Source organism: Grammomys surdaster, unplaced genomic scaffold (genome assembly GCF_004785775.1).
Source record: "Grammomys surdaster isolate TR1022 unplaced genomic scaffold, NIH_TR_1.0 201, whole genome shotgun sequence".
Classification (NCBI taxonomy): domain Eukaryota; kingdom Metazoa; phylum Chordata; class Mammalia; order Rodentia; family Muridae; genus Grammomys; species Grammomys surdaster.
In genome coordinates, this window is record NW_021604646.1 from 7164247 (window position 1) to 7173963 (window position 9717).

Sequence of the window (9717 nt, forward strand, 5' to 3'; positions counted from 1 at the left end):
AGAGAGAGAGAGAGAGAGAGAGAGAGAGAGAGAGAGAGAGAGAGAGATCCTGACTTTCTTTCTTCTTTTTTTCTTTCTTCTACTTTATGTATGAAATTGCCAAAAGTCATCAGCTTTTGGCCCTAGAATAGCAAGAGAGAGTTAAATTCCCAGAAGTCATCAGCTTTTGGATCCAGAACAGTGAGAGTTAAATTGCCAGAACAGTAAGAGAGAGTTAAAGGCCAGAGGTCGTCAGTCTTGGGTCTTCCTCTGAAGCTGTGTGCCACCTCAGTACCTGACCCTGTCAGGGCTGCACCCCACCCCTACTCCCACAGCACTAAGCGAGTTCTATTTTTATGTTTTAAAAAAAATTTTAAAAAGTTCTAATACAAAATGAAGAAAATACATAGAAAGTAACCCCTGGTGGAAACCCAGCTAAATGCAAGAGACCCTTTGTAAAGAGAATATAAAATACCCCAAGCCCCTTCTGCAGGCAGGCAGGACATGTTCCCTCTGCCTCTGCTACCCTCTCAGCCATCCTCCACCTCCCCACTATGTCGCCCTTTGTCAATCCTTTTAAGAAATAAAACCCCTGCTCTGGTGACAGAACCATTGCTCCTTCTCCATTCCCACTGGAGAGCTCACTGGTGTCCAGTTTGGCCATCTGCTGCACGTAGAAGCCAATGTTCTCACTGTCAGATATCTGCAAGTACAGATTCTTCAGCAAGGACACGCTCAAGTTGTTGAAGTGTGCCGAGATGGTCTTGAGGGCCACCTGGGCGGCCATCTGTTTGGGAAACCAGTTCCTGCTACTGGGAAAAGGTAGGAAGGCTACAGACTTAAGCTTCTTATCCTCGGCTGTGCACAGGCAGTTGTTGATGGTCTCCTCCAGTTGTTCTTCACATTTGTGGAAGCCCCACTGGTAGATGTGACAGTGGATGACAAATTTGTCTGTGAGTCCACTGGACTAGCTAATGGCCACTTCGGCAACTTTCAAAGGGCCTTGGGATTTGCAAAGTTCCTTCACTGTTTCCAAGAGCTTTTTATTGTCTCCAAGAACTCTTTCCCTCCACCCTTTTCCTATCTCTTCTTTGAGGTTGATTTCAGCTGTGGTTGGGTAGCCAATGCCCTCCACCCTCATGAAGCCAATATGGCTGATGTCACTTAGGGTCAGGGATAGCCTCTGCCCCAAAACAAGGCTCTTTGAAGACAGGTAAAGCCATCTCCCACCCCCGTCTTCTGAAGTGGTTATCTGATTTTCTTTCTTTGTCGCTATAAGTTGGCTTGGACATCTTAGACATCCATAGCTTGGTGGCCTTGGATTTCTTACTCCCTTTCTTGCCTTCTTTTCCCTGGCAACTGGGGAGAGAATCATTTCTGACTTGCCTTTGGTCCCTCACTTTTTGGCCAGCCGTTCAGTGTGACAGGACACCCTCACTAGCAATGATCACCCCTTTCAGCAGTTGGTTGAGTTCCTCTTCTTTGTCAATGGCCAGCAGGATGTGTCTGGGAGATAGTGAACCTTCTTCTTGTCCCTCAGAGCATTCCAAGCCAATTCTAGGATTTCTGCTGCCAGGTTCTCAATGATGGCAGCTTCGTGCGTAGAGAGGGTGTACTTTTTTTTCAGGTACCGCATCAACAGCCCTACTAAAAAGACAACTCTGGCCCTGATTGACCCAGACAGCTTGGACAATTTCTTCTTCTTGCTCCAGCCTGACATCTTGCCTCAGTTTCCCCCTCAGCTTGCTAACACGGTGGCCTCCTGGCACTTACACAGTAATTCAAAGCTTTCATCCATCATGGCAGTGAAACATGGAGGCATGCAGGCTGACAAGGCACTGGAAAGGTCACTGAAAGTTCTATATCTGGATTGGCAGGGAGCAGGAAGTGCTAGGTGATGCTTCTTGAGTGTCGAAATTAGAAGTGCACACAGCTACACCTGGATCTTAAACAACAAAATGTTTTTTATTATGCCCGGGAGGATATTGCATATGACAAGAACACTAACACTTGAGCATGCTCCAACCTCTAAGAGTTGCATTTATCTTTTAAGCTAGGGGTTCACTCTATAGCCATGCTGGACTCTAACAGTTAATCATCCAACCTGGTTTCCTAGGTGCTGGGAATACAGGTAGACAGGGAAGAACATCAGGAAGTGCTGTGTTCTGGATTTGACTGTTGTGCCAATACACAGGACTTCCCTCAGAACCAAACGACTGCTATCTTGAGGCGTTCAGCTGTGCTTGTTTGCAAAAGATCATCCAGCTGGGCACGATGTCTCTGTGTATGTTCTCTCATTGGGGGGGGGGTAGTTATGAACCCCTCACCTGAGTTAGCTGAGGCTGGTCTTGAACTCAACTAGACATAGGATTTCATATAGAGAGATACCATGAGCTGGCATGTGTTAGGTATGTGCCCTGCTGTCTGAGTCTGATGTGCTCAGTACATTTTAGCTATGGCTTTTAGCTAGCTGTATCTGTGCAGAACACTCCTCAAAAGAGGTCGCCATCAAGGCCCTCCTCCATGTAAGCGCATGCCGATCCCCCAGTAAGTGAACTTCCTGTCTCTTGAGTCCAGGGTGGCGTTGTGATGTTCCTTACCAACCAAGTGTAGCAGAGGTGATGCCCTCTCCTTAAAGAATCTTGTCAACTCCCCCTTGCTCCCTAGTGAAACTGTTTACCTCTCTGGAAGAAAATCAGACTAGCTGGTGGGGAGTGCCGCTCTGGGCTGCACCGTGAGGTGCTATCTCCAAGATCTAAAGAGAAGCTACCTGAGGTAGGTCAGGCCTAAAATCTCAGCACTTGGGGGTGCGGGGGTCAGAAGTTCAAGGCCAGCCTTAGCTACATAGTAAGTTCCAGGCTACCCTCCAAAATGTGAGACCTTGGTTTAAAAAAAAAAAAATCAACCAGCCATGCTTAAACAAACAAAAACAAAAAAAACCAAAAAAACAAAAAACAAAACCAAGCACTCACAGGGTCAAAGTCACCCAGCTGCCAATCCTCCTCTGCCGCACCGTGAATCAAAACAAACCCTCCTCGCCTACGTCGCTCCGCGCAGGTATTTTTGTCTCTGCAACAAGGGAAACACCCAAAATGCTACTAAAGAGACGAGACAGAACCAAAGAGAAGGCCACATGGAGACGTGCTGAGGTTTGTGACAGAAGCCATGTCAGTCTTTCAGTTGAACGCAAGTGTAGCTGAATTCGGAGAGGGCATGAGTTGGGCGTGGCGCTCAGTGTCGAGTACTTGTGTGGCATTCAGGAAGCCCTGTTTCTCCAGCATCACTTAAGCTGGATTCAATGATGTACACCTATACTTCCAGCAACCGGGAGATGGGGGAAGAAGGACCAGAAGTTCAAGGTCACATGGCCACATAGCAAGTTTAGGCCCAGCCTAGGGTACATGAAGCACTCCAAAAGAAAAAATAAAAACAAATAAACAAATAAATAAATAAACAGAAGAAGAAAAAAGAGAGAGACCGTGTAAGAAAACCCGAAGAGCCTCTCAACTAAGTCCACAGTCAGCCATGAAAAGTCATTGTTATCTAGATATCTAAATTGATAAAGCCCTCCTCATTTTCTCATTCTCTCTCTGTCTCTCTCTCTCTCTCAAAATAACTGACAGAACAAGTGGAGAGAAACTCATCAAAACTATGGGACAACTGAGTAAGCACTGATTCATTTATCCTTATACAATGCTCAAGCCAACAATCGCCATGATGTTCTCAAAGGCACACGGAACGGGAGCCAAAACAAGGTTCTCAGCAATAAATCAAATCTCAGTTATATGAAAAGGATTTTACTCATACAACTCTCTGGCCCTGAAAGAAAAAAAAGGGGAAATCAACAATAAAAGAACGGAGACGGGGGCCTTGATGGAATGGGCGTGGCTTTGCTGGGGTGGGTGTGGCCTTGATGGAATAGGCGTGGCTTTGTCGGAGTGGGCGTGGCCTTGTTGGAGAAAGTGTGTCACTGCAGGTGGCCTTCGAGGTTTCAAGCAGCGTTCAAGCCAGGCTCAGTATCTCTCTCCTCCTGCTACCTGAAGATCCAGATGTTGAACTCTCAGCTCCTTCTCCAGAACCACATCTGCCTGCATGCTGCCATGCTCTCCGCCATGATGATGAAACTATAAGCAAGCTCCAATTAAATGCTTTCCTTCATAAGAGCTGCTGTGGTTGTGTCTCTTCACGATAGAAAACTGACAAAAATAAGGTACATCCAACCAGCCCCGGGTTGAAACTAAAAAATCAGAAAAGAAATCAGAAAGTTTTTTTGGGAAGATGAAAATGAAAACACAGCACATCTCAATATGAGTGACTAAAGCTACGCTGATGGGATCTAAACGGTCTCAGCCACTGTTCTGTTGCTGCGAAGAGACACCATCACCACAAATTTATGCAACTATCACCACAATAAGTGTAAGACTTACAGTGTTGGAAGCTAAGCTGAGCTACAGGACCATCACTGCAGACAGAGCCCATGGAAAAACTCGGCCCTGCCTGTAGTCCTATAGGGTGCAATCTGAAACATGACCACAAGATGGCAGCCTCTGCCTACAGATGCTACAAACCAAGCACGTGGCTAGTTTAAGGAAAGATAAACTTCCCTAAGATTAACCTCCTGAGAGTTGGCGTTTAGTGCTGAGCGCGCAGCTCCTAACGGAGCTAGCCCTCTTCACCTACTAAAGCGGCACACATTCCTATCCCCACTCACTCAGAAGCCCTGCTAATCGTAATACTTCTTTAAGATTTATTTTTAATTATGTGGGTATGGGTGTAGGCGTATGTATGCACATGAACACGAGGTGCCTTCGGAGGCCAGAGGAGGGCATCATATTCCTTAGGGCTAGGATTATAGAAGGTTGTGACTGGACTAATGTGGGTACAGAGAGCAGAACTCCTGTCCTCTCCAAGAGCAGCAAGCTTCTCCAGCCCCTATAGTATGCTAAACAGGTATACAAATATGGCTGTCCCTGTTTTGGCGCTGAGGATCCAACCCTGAGTTCTTAGCGCATTCTTAGCGCTGCTCCAACGCTGAGCTACAACCTCAGTTCCGAGGGTAGCTATCTGAAGCACATGCCACACCACACCCAGGCTGTCCTCACTGAGAAAGGGGTAAACACTGGCAAATGCCAAAGTTCACACTGGCTCTGTCTCTTCATCTTACCTCATATTCTAAACATAGGAGTAACCAGACATGATGGCTGGCACACACCTGTAGTCCCACCTACCCTAGGAGGCCGAGATAGGAAGGTCACAAATTCAAAACCAGCCCGGACAGTGAGACCCTGCCTCAGAATAAAATTTGTGATACAGCATAGAAATGTACCTCAGTAGTAGGATCTAGCCAATCACGTGTGAGGTCTCAGTTCAACCCCAGGCATTACATAAAGGAAAAGCCATGGGGGTTAGGGGGTGGGGGTATTGTACATTAAGCAACACTTTCCTGTGTCAACCAGAGTGCCAAGGGGCAGGGTAGAGCCCGTGTGCCCAGGAGACACTAGTGAGTGTGGAGGTGGTGTGTACTCGGCCCTCCTCAGCCCCAGCACTTTAGTCCTGTCTCTTCAGGAACTAACCCTCAGTATTCCTTCTTTACATGCCGTTGTCATTCCAGGCACTAGGAAAACAGCTGAGCCCAAGTTCACACAATCCTAAGCCCTTTCTACAGTCCTGGCAAATTCATATCCACATTCTCTCTCCAGACAGGGAGGGTATCATGTAGTCCAGGCTGGCCTTAAACTCACAATGTTTCCAAAGATAATCCTGAACTGCTAACCCTTCTGCTGCTACCTCCCAAGTGCTGAGATCACAAGGGCATGTCGCCATCTTGGCCTGTCCCGATATTTCCACAGGACTGGAAAAACAGGAATATCTAGTTCTCTGCAAAGAGCTGGGAGTCGCGTTGTGATTTGTTAGACTGAGATCCTGGTCATTCTAAGTAGCCAGATCTCACAGCCAGAGGTAACCTAGTCATGATCCCCCACCTTTCTCTCCTCTTTTTCTTCCTTTTCCTCTTCCCCTCCACACCCTCTCTCTTTCCTCCCTCCCTCCCTTTTTCTCTCTCTATAAAGAGTTAAGAAGCCATACAGGCTGTGGTTTTACAGCATTTATGGTCTTGCTCCTTACCTGCCTCTTCCACACCTCTCCTCACATCAGGTGATCCAAACTAAATCACACGGTCTTCTCACCACCCCATAGACGGATATTTTCCTTTATTTGGAAGTTTTCTCTGAATGCTCTTCCTCCAGGGCTCTACCATCATTCTGCAGGTGGCAGCATGCTCTCTCTGTCTCTCTCTGTGTTTCTATGTCTCTGTCTGTGTCTATCTCTTCTCTGTCTTTGTCTCTGCCTCTCTCTGCCTCCCTCCGTCCCAGCCTCTCTCTCTCTCTCTCTCTCTCTCTCTCTCTCTCTCTCTCCCTCTCTCCCTCTCTCCCTCTCTCCCTCTCCCTCTCTCCCTCTCTCCCTCTCTCCCTCTCCCTCTCTCTCTCAGCTATTCCTCTTAATTATGTCCCTACCCAAGTTTTAAAGGAAAAACCTCTCGCTCCCTTTAAAACCCACCACATTGCCTCTGGTATGATGCCCTGTCCCCTTGGTAATCCCCCCCACACACCTTAAAGTTCAATCATGATTCCCATGGTCATGATGTCTTCTCTCTCCTAATAAAGCTCATTCCAGAAGGGCCATTTTGTGTCAGCCCCTCCCTCCTGATACAACCGCCACCACTCTCTTCCTTCTAACAGTTTCTCCCTCCTACAAACTCGGAGAGTGTTACAAATCAGAGAGCAGGAGGTCAGCTTGGGAAAACAGCTGCCAAGAAATAATCTCCTTTTGAATGAAGTATGGCAGGAGAGAGGACCTTGTGACCAGAGAAGGATGGCAAACAGACCTGGGAGTAAAATCGTCTCAACAACATTAGGAGAGAGCTGGTGAGATGGCTCAGTGGTTAAGAGCACTGACTGCTCTTCCAGAGGTCATACGTTCAAATCCCAGCAACCACATGGTGCCATCCATAATGAGATCTGATGCCACTCATATGAGCGGGAAGGGCCGGAGCGACTGGTGGGGCCTGGAGCGAGCAGAGGGCGGGTGCAGGAGCGAGTGGGGTTGGACCAAGGGGAAGGGGGGAAAAAAGAACATTAGGAAAGATAAAAATCATCACACGAGAGGCACGTGAGGGGAGCTTAATTAGAAAGTAACGGGGGTCCTGAAGAAAAGGTCTTCAAATCCCCTGAATAAGGCGGGGCGGGGTTTCCGCTTTCATGGTATTAGAGGGTTACCGGTAAGTTCCACACCACGTGACTTAGTCTGGCTTACCCTGTGTAATAAGGAGTCATGTTCTGGGTAGGTCATAAACGAATCTTAAAGCTCGAAGCAGGAGTCACTACTAGTGACTTCTTAAACTTTTGGTGGGTGGGGGAGGTCAAGGGTTTTGGGAGGACATGGCACTGCTTTCTGACAACGAGAAGTGCAGCTAGACAGTGTATGATCTCCCACAGTTGCCTTAAACAAAGAATTGTGCCAAATGCCAAGTGGATGTTTTTCACCAGAGACAAGTCTATTTAAAATGAAATGGAAGGTGAAGTAAAACCCCAGGGGATCCGGCTTACAGGTGTGGAAACTGTTTCTCCCCAAGATAGGCAGCCCCGACAAGGGCCCAAACTATTCCTGAGCCTCTCTCTGAGCCCCGCCCCGCCCCTTTCCCACTAGTTCATCACATAAGGATCCTGCAGTTGATATTAAAGGAACAGCATCTCCACATCCACCCCACAAAAGCTAAGGCCTAACTAAGCCAATAGCTCCAGAGGCAGTTCTATGGAGACGGTAGAAGAAAAGCAGCTACCGCCATTCCACCCCAGACACTGTGATACAAACAGATCCTGCATCTCAAAACAGCTTATCTAAGAAGAACAGCCAACTTCTCCCAACTAAGGAAAAGGAACTAAGGATTCCTAAGGAAACCAGTTCCCTTCTCCATCCTCAGCTACAAAAACACCAGCTTAGAGCCTGTAACCTGCGCTCCAGCTCTGGAGGCCCTGTTGCTGGGTCCTGCACCCTGATCACAGTGTGTGCCGGCTCATCTCGACAGGTCACATCTCAGGTTAAATAAAGCTCCAGCTGTCGACGTTGTGTCAACTCTCATTCTTTATTTCTTCCTACAAACTTAATTCTCACAGACTTCTCACCAATGGGATGAGACATAATCACCACCTACACCAGGGATAAATGACACAGGGCATTTTTGGCTGAGGGTGTGCTCACTAGGTGAGTTTAAATGCTGATACACCCTTTTTGCAGAGAAAGAAAGAAAGAAAGAAAGAAAGAAAGAAAGAAAGAAAGAAAGAAAGAAGGAAAGGAAGGAAGAAAAGAAGAAAAGAAAAGAAATTGCCTGGCTGAACCACTGTTGCTTTTGTTCCGATGTTCCTCTGGGGAACGCTGAGATCTTTCTTCTCCCAGCACAGGTGCTTCTTAACGGGCAAGGTGAGTGTCACACACCACAGACATTCCTTAAGTTCTACTCAGTAAAATGAAACGTGTGTTCTTAGTTTACAGACACTCAGACCCAGGGCTGGAGAGATGGCTCCGTGGTTAAAAACACTGCCTCCTTTCACAAGTGTGCTAAGTTTGGTTCCCAGAGCTCACATGACAGTTCACGACCAGCTCTAAGGGATCTGACACCGCATTCTGGGCCCCGTCCAAACATCCATTCATGCAGACAAACCCCTCAGACACAGAAAATAAAATAAGAGCAAAGGCAACTCTGATGTAGATTTCGAGTTGTTTGGTTTTTTGTTGTGTTGTTGTTGTTTTATAAGCATGACCGCCATACCAGCAAATCAGCATGCGCTTATACTGAGTTAATAAAAGAATAAAGTTCTTTTAAAATAAACTCTGTGTTCTTAGTTTAATGGAATGATAAGGAAAGGTGAAACTTACCCAGCTCAGAGGGCCCCTCCCCATTCTGTGTCAGGAGCAGATAATCAACACTACAGGAGACTGACTCTGCTCCAGGCGAAATCTCCCAGGCCTTTGGAGCAGCCAAAAAAGGCTGCATTTAAAAAGTGTACCGATCCATGTTCTGTCGCTATGACAAAATATCTGAGAAAAACAACTTGCAACAGCAGCGTTTATTTTGGCTCATGGTTTCCGGGTTTCCGGGCATGCTCACTTGAATCCCTTGTTGCAGCGGCAGCAGCAGCGAGGACAGAAGGGTAGCTTCCTGCTGCTGTATGCGGTGGCCTTAGGAACTCGCCTAGTATTTCAGAGACCTCAGCTTTGGCTACATCACAGAAAAGGACTTCAGGATAAGCCAGAGCAAAGCATAGTTGGAGTTTATTAAAAGTAAAAAGAAAGGTATTCAGGGGGAACTAGGGGACTATCTTAATAGGTAACGTACCTGCTGGGCAAGCCTGAAGACGTGAGTTCAGACCCCCAGCTCATATGCAGAAGCCAGGCACCGTGGCTCACCTATAACCTAGTGCTGGAAGGGCAGAGACAGACAGATTCCCTGAGTGTCCTAGCCAGCCAGCCTAGCTTCAGACCCAGTGAGAAACCCTGTCTCGAAAATTCAGGTGGCGATCAACAGAAAAGGCTAGCCAACATTTTCCTCTGGTCTCCCACACATGTGCATGTATACACATATACCAGAGAGGAGATGGAGGGGGAGAAGGAGAGAGGGAGGAGGAGGAAGAGGGAGGGAGAGCGAACAGGAGAAGGGAGAAAGGGTGGGGCAGGTATGCGAAG

General features: G+C 47.3%; 1 long non-coding RNA gene and 1 pseudogene across 1 annotated transcript; both read right to left on the minus strand.

Moving 5' to 3' along the window:
• LOC114623723 overlaps positions 1-1699 on the minus strand; it is a 16378-nt pseudogene extending 14679 nt beyond the window's left edge.
• Positions 1700-3756: 2057 nt separating this feature from the next.
• On the minus strand, positions 3757-9077 carry LOC114623671. The gene is made up of 2 exons (XR_003711810.1): positions 8911-9077; positions 3757-4216 (listed from the first exon to the last, which is right to left on the minus strand). It is a non-coding gene; the product is annotated as an uncharacterized LOC114623671 (long non-coding RNA).
• Positions 9078-9717: the final 640 nt, after the last annotated feature.